Consider the following 12,314-nt stretch of genomic DNA (forward strand, 5'->3'; position numbering starts at 1 on the left):
ATTCTGATAGACCGAGTTTTGTTAAAGCTGAATCTTGCTTCTAGAGCGTCTAGGGCACGGGGATTTAGGGAACGGGTCTGTTCTATCGGCAACTTGTGGCTTTTGGGGGGTATCTCTCAGAGCCGTAAGTATCTAGAGTTCTCCCTAATTTCTCTGATAGCTAGGGCATCTGACGACCCCTTCTTTCTCCCTCCTAAGGTTCGGGTTTTCTCACCTGGGTCAGTTTTTGGGTGGCTCTCTAGGATCCAAAAATACACTGCAGAGAGCTCTGCGTCCCTCTGTTGCCTGGGTAACAACTTTGTTTCCGATCGCCGCCACCCCCCACCTCCGGGTTCCCGCTTGACTTTCCTGGCCAATCATAGAAGAGTGTCCTTTGAAACCTCACGAGAAGTAACCATTCCGGGCGCGTGCCAGTTGGGGTCAACGGCCTCCCTTTCCAGTTAACTAGGTCGACCCCTTTTAAGCCTGGGTCTCAGCATCGCTCCAGCGAAGAAGCGCCCACTGCGCAGGCTGGCTCTTTTCGGCCGCAGAAGTTCCGGGTCCGCCTCTCTGGCCGCTCCGCAGTTTCAACTGCCTTCGCTTTTACTTCGCCGCCACCAGAGTAAACGGCACCACTGGTTTTCGTTTGTTCAGGAAATCAACGTTCTCCCTCACTGTTACTTTCTTCCTGCAGGTGGATTCTAGATCGGACCGCTAGTTGTCCAGCAGATCCGGAACAGCGTGGGCGGAAAGGTAGGCTCGGTGGCCTGGGGGTTTGAGGAGGTTTTGTGGCGGCTCCACACGCGCTCCCCACGCCCCCTTTCCGCGCTGTGACAGAGACACGTGTTGTGGTTCCGTCCCGGCTCAGCGTTTTTGTGTGGGTTTTTGACTATGTGTGTGTAGGGTGGTAGGGTGGGATCGCGCTTTTTTTCCTCTGCTGTGGGCAAGCCTTCTGGATCCGGAGCCCCAGGGGCAGCACCCCTACGGCTGTCACGCGGCTCCCGCGAGGCACCGGCCGGAGCTACGCGTCGTTCCCACTCACGGGAACGTCGCCGGACCCGGTGCCCCGCTTTTCCCGCTTTGGAGTGCAGAAACACTGGCGCGGTGCCAGTTTGCTCTGCTTGGCAATCGGAGTGTTTGCACTTGGCCTAGAGGTACAGTTGTGACCCTAGTTTCTCAGGAATTCCGTGGTTTGGTTTTAAATAAAAGGGAAACAGAATAGATGGCTTAATAAATATTTGGAGTATCCAAAACTGATTAGCTATACATATATCCCCTTCCATGCCCTCAAGAGGCATCCTAACAGGAAGGCCAGGAATCTGGACCTGAGCTGTGAATTTTTGCCCCCTTGGATGTATGGATTTGCCCCTCTAGGTTTCTCTGTGCTGGAGTAGCAGTCATCAACCACAATATGAGTTAGGTTGAATGTATTTTTTTAACTAATAAATATGGACATTTTCAAAAGGATATACTCTAAAAAAATGTGACTCATAGCATATTCAAGAAGATTCAAGTGCCATAATAACACTCATGGTGATTAGCTTTCTTTCTGAATATCTTTTCCAAAGATTTTATGAGTATGTATTCATTTGTAATTTAAATTTTTTATAAAGGAAGCAATTAAGTTGACTGGGAGAATAAAAGCTATAATTGGTCTGTATTAGCACATTCCCCCTTTTCAAAGCACACAGGTTGTCTTATTTTCTGTCATTCTAAAACATTAACTAAGCCCCTCTTTTTAAAATTATAAAATATTTCAGACAGAAAATTACAGAGACTATTATACACCATCATCCATGTACCCACCAAAGATTTAACAATTGTTAACCTTTTGCCATATTTTCATTAGATATTGTTTTTTTAAGAACTAAAACATTACACTAAAACTAAACATAAAACTAAAACACTACCTCTTTGTAACCCTTCCCAATCTCATTTCCTTCCCAATCCCAGAGATATTTGTTCTTCTGAAGTTGTTAAATATTTTTCCTGTGTTTTTAAGTGCACTCAAACATAGATGGCCATAAATGATTTGTAATATATTGTTTTGTATGTCCTTTGACATTTTCATAAATGGTATACTGTACTAACTCTTCTGCAACTTTTTGGGGGTCAACATTGTTTTTGAGATTTGTCTATACTGATAAATGTAGATAAAGTTAGTTATTTTAGGGGGGATAAACTGGGAGATTGGGATTGACATATACACACTACTATATATAAAGATAACTAATAAGAACCTACTGTATAGCACAGGGAGCTCTATTCAGTGCTCTGTAATGACTTGTATGGGAATGGAGTCTGGAAGAGAGTGAATATATGTATATGTATGTCTGATTCACTTTGCTATACAGCAGAGATTAACACAACATGGTAAATCAACTATACCCCAGTTAAAAAATTAATTTAAAAAATTTAAAAACTGAAATAACATATATATAACTCACATAAATACTAAAATGTGAAGTGATTTTTATTTTTTACACAATTATTTCAGTAACACAGAAATATTCAAAAATGCTATCTTGCCATTTAGTATGTACAGTTTTCATAGGTTTCTCCCGGTAGACTGATTGCACAATCCAGGAATAAAGCTTAAAGCAGAAAGTCATTTAGGAGTAATAAAACCTAAATTAACAAAACACAAAAAAGTTGCTTTTATTGATGTAAAGTAGCCATCATATAACTATGCCACTTAAAAATATCTCCATTCCACTATTGTTGTTGGACATTTAGGTTGTTTCAAGTATACAAATATTCATATAAATCATACCACTAAAAGAGGTACCTAAAATAGGCAAATTCATAGACACAGAAAGTGAATAGAGGTTACCAGAAAGTAAAATAGAGGGGCTGGGGGAGTGGGCAATAGGAAGTTATTGTTCAATGGGTACAGAGTTTCTGTTTGTGGTGATGAAAAAGTTTCACAAATATTGAATAGATAGTGGTGATGGTTAAACAATGTTGTGAATGTACTTAATGCCACTGAATTGTACACTTAAAAATGGTTAAAATGGTAAATTTTACATTACATTTTACCACACAAAAAATTACAAACATAAGAATTATGCTTATTTTTCAAAGGCATACTTTGAAAAATATACTTGATGACTAGTTTTTTTGTGCAGTAAAGCCCTGAGAAAAGTGAGATTTATTTTAAAAAATAAACTTGAATTAAGTTATATTAGCCAGATCTATTTTTCCTTGTAAAATGATATTTTTTGAAATCTTTAAATGACTACTATTACTTCATGCTTGTATAAGATTTTTATGAATACTAGTATGCTTCAGAAGTTTCCAGTTTTTCATTTGTTTTTTTTTTTTTTTTTGCTCTTTTTCTCCAAGGTTTTGAGGGAGGATTCTTCTAAAAGTGAGTAGGCCTTGAGGCTGTACTTTGCATTTGAATGCCATTCCTCTTTCATTTCTTAGACTAGTTCTCTCCAGTGATGTACTCTCTCCTTTCTCCTCTCCCCTCTCCTAATCCTGTTCTTTCACCGCTGCCCTTTTGGGTCCCTCTGCCTCCTTTCCATTTAGCCAAGCCTTCTCTTTGGGTTTCTCTGCCCTTCACTCCCGTCCTCTCTTGAGTCCCTTCCCCTGCCTTGTATCCTTCTCAGCTCCTCCAAGATTTCCCCTCTCTTGAGTCCTTCTGCCCACCCTCCCCTGTGGTCTCATCCCTGGTCTTTTCTTTTCCAGTGTTGTAACTGCTAAAGACATTCACTAAAATAAGACTTGTTTCATGGAAATTTACAGTCTTCTCTGCAGTGTCAGACTTGCAATATTCGGAAAGTTGGTCTTAATTTTGGAATTTGAAAAAACCTTTCTAGCCTTTAAAATAAGATTCTGACGTTACGGCCTTGACAAGTTACAGTATGAGCATGAAGGGGGAGAAAAGCACTTAACGTGAAAGATAATCAGTGAGTTATATTGCTTAAGATGTTTAATGTGAACTGAAAACTAATGCACAATTTTCCGTAGCTCTATATTTTATTTTGGCATAAAATAAAATGATTACCATTAGAGGTTTGATCCCTTCCTATTTCCTTGAAAATGGCTGTGTTAATTTCACCTCTCCTTATCCATTTCTCTCTGGCGACTCAAACATTTAGGATAAAACATTGGTAACTCAGTTTGTACTTCCAGAGTTGGCATCAATCACTGTCAGTGCAAATAAGGACCCTATTGTACTTTGAGGCTTCAATTTTTCTACTTTCTTCTTTAGTTCCATTTCTGTAATGCTTTCTTGGTGGAAAAGGGGTTTCTTCAGTGATTTGGTACTTTTCCTTTGCTTCTCTGCCTCTCTCCTTAGTTCAATAATGAATATGTTAAGGAACCATATGTATCCTCAGAAGTTACTATTTATTGCAATGGTTTTATACCATGACTAATCACATTGCATGAATTTTCAGGCCAGGTTGTTTAGTCATGATGTTCTTGAGAAGGTGAACTGAATTCGTGGAGTGGTGAATGGAATTCACCATTCACGTGGACTTCATGAATGGTTATCTAGTAACTAGGCATTTTAGGGAGAACGTTGTCTCCAAAGAGGATTTGCTTCCAAGAAGGCAGAAAAACTTTTTAATCCATTACATGGCTGAACTTCTATGCTAGTCACTTCTTGACAGTTATTTCTCAAAGTACTGTGGGGGAATAATGGCATGAGTGATTTCCCCCCAAATCATTTATACTTTGTGAGACAGAAGCCCCTAAACATTTATGCTGAAATGACTTATAATAGGTACCCAGGCTTGAACTTATTTTGTTTCTACCCTTTGAGATGTAGATTTATCTTCCTAATATGTGTTGCTTAAGCTAATGTTACACTGAAAGTATTGTGTTCAGTTCCTTCACTTACTATTTGTTTGACCTTGGGAAAGTAATTTAGTATCTTAGAGCCTCAGTTTCTTCAACTATAGAATGGAGATCAAAATACCTTTACGGTTTGTTGTAGGTAATTAAAAGATGAGGAATTTCAGATTCGATAAGTGCTTTTATCATTTCCCTTTTATATAAGGGATTCAAGAACTTAAGTGGTAAAATGGTATGTCCTGAAATGACCTACCATCATTTATTGATCCTCAGTCAGGTTTCTTACTAACCAGAACACTCCTAGGACCTATAAAGGACGATATGTAGTACACAAAGAAGAGAATTTGCATTCTGATAAATGAGATAGTTGTGTAGTGATTTTTTTGAATTGTAATTTGAAATGCAATTTATGTTCACTCTCTGGGCCAGCTTAGAGAGTGCCCCATAAATATCCCTGATTGACTTATCCTTCACTGACAGTGAGGACAACCCCAGCATTATATTTTAGAAAGCTTTCATATAGCACTTTACTTTAAATTAAATTAGACAAAATAATATATGTGGAGGGCCCTTTGTAAACTTATTTTTAAGAAAACATTTTGGTTACTCAGTGAAACTGCCAGAATTTTAGAGGTGAGGAAACAGATTCTAATGCATTTAAGTGACTAGCACAGCCCAATAGGTGGCAGTACTGATTGAATTGCCTCATTTAGATTGGACTACCAGGCAGGGATCATCTGCCCAGTTCCAGGAGCCTTTTCAGTGAGCTCCGATGATTTCTTTAGGCCTAGTGAATTTTCTGCAGAAGTCCTTCACCATCTAGTACTTCTTTCTTTGAACATGTGTGCTTGCATTAAGACATCCAGGATGGAACTGTAAGCTGGGCTCAACATAAAAAGCTGTAGTTTTGTCAACTTTAAGCTCCTAGTCAGGCAGTGTGGATAAGGAGAGAGCACTCTGAAGAGGAATAGAAGTTGGCTAGAGGAACTCAACAATGACAGAGACAGATATTCCTACTCATAGCCACATAGAGGGAGTACAGACTTGTTTTCCATTTTTTATTAAAGTAGTGATATGCAGAGAGAAGCTAAAGTGTGCTAAGGTCTTATTTGTTAAAAAGGATATGGAATACTGATTAACTTCAGGCTTTCTTAGAAGAACATAAATTTAAATGTGTTAAAGAATTCAAGAGAAACTCATACAAATAAATATAATTAGCATATGTAACTTCCAAGTATGGGAAAAATGATGGAATACAGAAAATTCCATCAGTCCAATTATGCAGAAAAAGATAAAAGATAATACAACATGGCAAATAAAAAAGACAAAATAAGATGGGAGAAATATGAGTCTAGTTTTGTCAGTAGTCATAATAAATGTAAATAAATTAAACTCACTCATTAAGAGATTCTTAGACTCTATTTTAAAATTTTCAGCTTTGCTATTCATCAAAACCACACTAAAAATGACTCAGAAAGGTTGAAAACAAAGGGAAGGAAAAAGATACACTAGGCATATAGCAACCAAAAGAAAAATGGTGAAGCAACATTAATGTCAGACAAAATGTGATCTCAGGCAATTTAGTAATAAACAGATACTTCACACTGATGAAAGAAAGGAGATCTGCCAAGAGAGTATCGACCATGAATCTATGCCCCTAACAACATAGTCTTGAAATATATAAAGCAAAAAAAGCAGTGGAATTATAAGCAGAAATTGATAATCTCTAATAATGAGAGACCTTTTTTTTTGGAAGTGAGGTTTATTATTTTTTTGGTGCATTGGGTCTTTGTTGCTACGCGTAGGCTTTCTTCTAGTTGCGGCAAGTGGGGCTACTCTTCGTTGCAGTGCGTGGGCTTCTCCTTGCAGTGGCTTCTCTTGTTGCAGAGCACGGGCTCTAGTGCGGGCTTCAGTAGTTGTGTCATGTGGGCTCAGTAGTTGTGGCTCATGGGCTCTAGAGCGCAGACTCAGTAGCTGTGGTGCATGGGCCCAGTTGCTCCGCGGCATCTGGGATCTTTCCGGACCGGGGCTTGAACCCGTGTTCCCCGCATTGGCAGGGGGATTCTTAACCACTGTGCCACCAGGGAAGCCCATGAGAGACATTTAAAACACCCTTGTTAGAAACTGGTTAAGCAGAATAGATTAAAAAGATTTTTTTAAGTACAAGGATGTGACAGATATACAATCTAAACGAGATGGAAGGGAATTTTTAATTCCAAATTCTTAATGACAGATTCATTTTTAGTCCCAAGGTGATTTTCATTTGTTTTATTTCTCAAATTTCTAAGGAAGAAAATATTTAAATATCCATGCTACATTTAACAGAGAAATTCTACTAACAGGGTAATTCTTAAATTACTTTCAAAAGAATGGAAAGTCCACAAATGAAAGGGCACAAGAAAAAGTTCCACCTTTTGATGGCTACCAGAAGTTTTTCCTTTGGCCTGCAATATGACATTGATGACACTACCTAATTCTGAAAGTATCAATGTCTATGACAGTATCAGAACCATGGTTTGGCAACAGTATTTTTTCTGTCAACAGTTGTGATATTATCATATACTTATATATCATAAATATGTAATATATAATTATATAACATAATAATATAATATTATTATAATATAATTTATAATGCTTATAACCTCAGGAGTGTGGTACCCTTAGGCAATATAAGACTAAATACAGCAAGTGCTCTTATTCTGCCCAGAATGCCTTTCTTTCTGTGCCTTCCAGGACTGAGTTATTATACCACTGAAATCACCCTTTGGAGCTCACATTTTAAAAGTTCTAAGATGTGTATGACTTAAAAATAAGCATGTCATATTAACACATTTAGATAAATATTGTCCTTCAGAGTTAGTCTTGGGGAGGTGTTCACTTATAACCATGACGCGAACACTACTCAAGATACTGTATTTTCCCAATTTTAAGAGGTATAGTTTTCCATATTTTAACATCTCTGCAGTTGAAATGAGTCTTAACAGTTGATGGTATCTTACAGTCCCTTTTGGCTAGGTGGCAGTTGTGATGTCATAGTTGTTTCCATATGCACATTTAATATCAAAATGTCTAGGATCAAAACCTGCAAATGGGTGTCTTGGGTGAAAATCCCAGAGAAAATAGGGAATCACCTGTAACTCCTAGAAACCAATGGTTGTGGGGAGCGAATGCAAAAGATGGTTAATCAGGTTTAGTTATTGATTATGCTGAAGTGGGAGACAAAAGGAGGCTAGTCTACATATTTGCAAAGCTGGCTTGAAAGCATAGCAAAAATGGTTTTTAGTTCTCTTATGAGTTCTTTTAAGAATTGCTGCTGCAACAATGCTCCTGGTGGCACAGAAGACTTTAAGAAATTTGAGTGGAAAATTGAATTCTGAATATTTTTTCTTAATATATGCATGTTTGATTAAACTCTGTGTCTACATTGAAAGGAGCTCTTTCAAAAAGTAAAAAAAAATTAAGTGATGATAAGGAACTGTAACAGGTTGGTGTTGGTTTTTTTTGTTTTTGTTTTTGTTTTCCTTTTTACTGGTGTATAAAGTAATGGGGCTCATAACTTTGATGAAATATTTTTGATACTGATTTCTTAGAATTGCCTTTCAGAGCTATTGTGCAAAACCTGATTGTTAGTTGCATCCTGTTTTAGAAATCTTGACTGGGATAGAATGATAAGTACACAGTGATTTTCCCTTAACACTTTAAGGGATATTTAGAGATATTATTCCATCTTCTTCTAACATTTACTGTTGCTAATGAAGAGTCTGCTGTCAATCTGGTTGTTACTCCTTATTAGGTAATTGATTTTTTCTCTCTGATAACTTTCAGATTTTTTCTCTATACTTAATATTTTAGGGTTTTAATATAAAGGGTGTGTGTGTGTGTGTGTGGGTGTGTGTGTGTGTGTATGGTGGTGGGAGGAGTTGCCTGCTTGCACTTGGTGGCTTTAAATATGAGGACTCATTTTTCTTCAGTTCTAGCAAACTCATTTATTAACTCTGAATAATGTCTCTGCCATACTATTTTTTTTCCTTCTGACATTCCTTCTGGATATATACTGAAATTTCTCTTTTATTTTCTCCTTATCTCTTAATTTCTCTCTTCTTTCCCATCACTTTATCTGCCCTGTGTTCTGGCAGATTCTTTTCTTCTGTTCTCTCTTCCTGTTCAATGATTTTTTTTCCTCTTCAACTGTGTCTAGTCTACTATTTAAATCTATCCCTTGAGCCTTTTTATTTCTGATACTGTATCCGTTTCTTGGATTTCTCCATGGTTCTTTTTCACATTCACTTGTTTGTTTTTATGGATGCTAATTCTTTCTTGAGCTCTTTGAACATATAAAACATTTTAATGCGCCATTCATATTGCTCTATCACCTCTAATTCCTTAGATGAGAATTTCCTCAATTTTCAGGTCTATAGACTACTTACTTAGACCTTTTGTAGTTCTTGTCTTTAAGTTAGTTTTCTTGGGGTGTTTTGGATCATGGGTGACCTAGGAAGTGGAGATATCTCTGATAAGTGATGTCATGGACAACCTGCCTGGGCCCTGAAAGTTTCATCAGATCCTAATTAGTGTTTTTATGTTACCATCTTAGCTTGAAGTTTCCACACCACAAAGGTAAATTGAATTTGAGCCGTCTGTGTATATCTTCTGTACCAGCTTGGGGTTCCTGCATGTCTCCATTGCCTTTTGCATTCTCCTATAGAGATTTCCCAGATATAAGCTCCACTAGGTTTCTGCTTATTGAGGAGCCTATGACCTTACCCTGTGGCCTCAAATTTACCCACAATCTAGCATATTTCCAGTTTTTAGGGCACACATCTCATTCAAGTCACCCCTTGGGCTAAGCAGCTTCAGCTTCTGCTCATAGATATGAATTCCCTGTCTGGCACCTGAAAAATTGTCTTCTTTCTTTCTTTCTTTCTTTTTTTTTTTTTTTTGGCCATGCCGCGGGGCATGTGGGATCTTAATTCCCCGACCAGGGATCGAATCCGTGCCCCCTGCACTGGAATTGGAGAGTCTTAACCACTGGACTGCCAGGGAAGACCCTGTCTTTTTTCTTAAAAAACTCTGGGGCTTCCCTGGTGGTGCAGTGGTTGAGAGTCCGCCTGCTGATGCAGGGGACACAGGTTCGTACCCCGGTCTGGGAAGATCCCACATGCCGCGGAGCGGCTAGGCCCGTGAGCCATGGCCACTGAGCCTGTGCATCCAGAGCCTGTGCTCCGCAACGGGAGAGGCCACAACAGTGAGAGGCTTGCTTACCGCAAAAAAAAAAAAAAAAAAAAAAAAAACTCTGTATTTTTTAAAAAGTATTTTTGTAAGTGCTTTTGAACTGATATTTCTTGGAGTTTGGAGTATAAGAGAGTGATTCCAGTGTGGCTCCCATCTACTGTCTTGACTTGGAAGTCTCGTTGAGATCTCTAAAAATTTTCTTCTTCCATTCCTCTCTTACCTCCATTTAGGGTTTGGAGTCAGGAGCCGGTTTATTTTTGGAGGAACTGGTGCCCCTACCGGTTGGTTCACTTCTGGCTCTGCAGAGACAACCACTTAGCTACAGAGTTTACTTTCTCTACACCTGGTATAGGAGGTTTAACTTAGGGACTCCATTCCAACCAGTTAGAAGTTCATCTTCTACCGGCCTGTTCTCACTCTGTAACACAACTCCAGCTAGGCAGAATACAGGATTCAGCTTTGGAGCACCAGTTGCATCAACTCCTATCCCAGTAGGAACTGGATTTCCTTAGGGTAAGAAGAGTACCATTTGATTCTTTTAGTGGTTACAATGGTAATCATCTTTCAGAGACAAACTTTCAATTTGGAGTATGGAAAGGGTAAAGGGATGGTGTGGCATTTCAAAGTCAATTATTAGGAATTATGCTACTCATTCCCAAGGTAGTCCTATAAATTGAAGTCATTTCTGATTTGAGACACAAGGCACGTTGAATTCTGCTCTGTGGTATCCCTTCGTTTTATGTGAGCCATAGGAAGAGTACTCACTGGGTTTTGAACATATACCATCTTGGAATTAGACTGCTTGCTTATTAAATGTCTCTCTCTAGAGAGATCTTTGTCTATTGATCATTTTAATGACCTTGGATATACATTCTTCCCTCCTGCATCTCAGAATTTTTAAAGGGAGCATTTTAAAAAATGCCTTTCTATGTAAATTCAGTTGGATCCAGCCCTTTCTTTCAGTAACACCTGATAGCCTGATGAAAGCTATTCCCTCTGGAATTCTCCCCTATAACTGTTAGTTATCTAATAACCTGTAATTGAGTGTTAAATAACCTTTCTTAGGACGGGTAATTTAAATACTGAAGCACTTTTTTTTGTGGGTCATGAAATACATTTAAAATTTTCTAGAAACTCTATTAAAGGGATGCCTCACGTGACTTTGTGATTCAGTGTCTAAAACTAAAAATTATGTTTTTAATAAAGTCTTCCAGACTGGTGGAAGAAGTGTAAGTTCTGTTGTCTGTACTGAAAATAAAAATTTTGGAACTACTCCTTCCCCATCAAAACATTTAAAACTTTTGTTCTTAAAGTAGACCAAATTAGGAAACCTTTATCTGTGGATGAGCAAATAGGGAGCTCTGTACATGTATTCCTGTATTAATATCTGGTTATCTTTCCTTCTGTATTGAGATGAAATAACCTATGGAATAAAATGTTATAAAACTTAATTTGACAGGAGCTATGTTATCTAGCTGCCATTTAATGTGGCAGCGAACTATCATATTGATTTTTTTTCCTTTTTCTATTTAGAATAAATGCAGTAAAATTAAACTTGGGCAACAGGGCTTTCACACAACCTACAGTGATTCTAGGGGCTCTTGAGCTGGGTGCCAGCACCCGTACTAATGCTGTAACAAGTAGTGCCCTATCACACCAGGGGACAGCATCCACTCCTTTTGCTTTTGGCTCTGTTACTCAGTCTACAACAGGGTTCTCGTTCATTGGTGGAAGTGCACCTCAGACTGGGTGCACCAATTTCAATATTGTCTTGATGGGGAACGCCTCTCAACCAACAGTGTTTGCAGGATTACCCCTCACTCCTGCTACTCGGACGTCTAGTGGAACGATTGCTACACAATCAGTTACTCCTTTCAACCGTGGTGGACAGTCCACTGGTAAGGTTTGAACTCTGCTCTCTAATGGAGATGCACAGTACTCAAGATTGATTTTGAGATTCTTATTTGATTGATTCATCTGAATATGACTAACTTCTCTTGTTGGAGGTTAGTGTTATTGATGAATGCAATAGAAATTAAATCTAAACTGCTCCGTCTGGTTTTGCACTTTTAGGTTTAGAACCAAGGAATGTTTGTTTGGGGGGAAAGTTACAACCTTCTGAGAATGATTAGTCTAGACAAATTGGCCTCTAGTAATAGTAGAGTTACACTGAAATGTTTTGTTCAACTGTTTAATGCTTGTGTTTACCAAGTATATTTTTCACAATCTGTTGGTATGTTCTGTTTTCCTTTTTTAAAATAAAACTTCTGAAATGAAATTTATCAGGAGGTACA

The 12,314-nt window shown here is 38.3% G+C and overlaps 1 protein-coding gene across 3 annotated transcripts in view; it reads left to right on the forward strand.

The window, feature by feature from the left end:
* Positions 1-415: 415 nt before the first annotated feature.
* NUP62CL (nucleoporin 62 C-terminal like) overlaps positions 416-12,314 on the forward strand; it is a 79,383-nt gene continuing 67,484 nt past the window's right edge. For 2 of the 3 annotated variants that reach the window (XM_081222234.1, XM_081222236.1), the window contains exon 1: positions 416-732. The gene's annotated coding sequence lies outside the window, so the exon portion shown is untranslated. Of the gene's footprint in view, positions 733-3,324; positions 3,350-12,314 lie in introns of all 3 variants that reach the window. The other variant, XM_081222235.1, reaches the window with a different exon arrangement.

This window comes from Mesoplodon bidens (genome assembly GCF_964165515.1).
Source record: "Mesoplodon bidens genome assembly, chromosome: X".
Lineage (NCBI taxonomy): Eukaryota > Metazoa > Chordata > Mammalia > Artiodactyla > Ziphiidae > Mesoplodon > Mesoplodon bidens.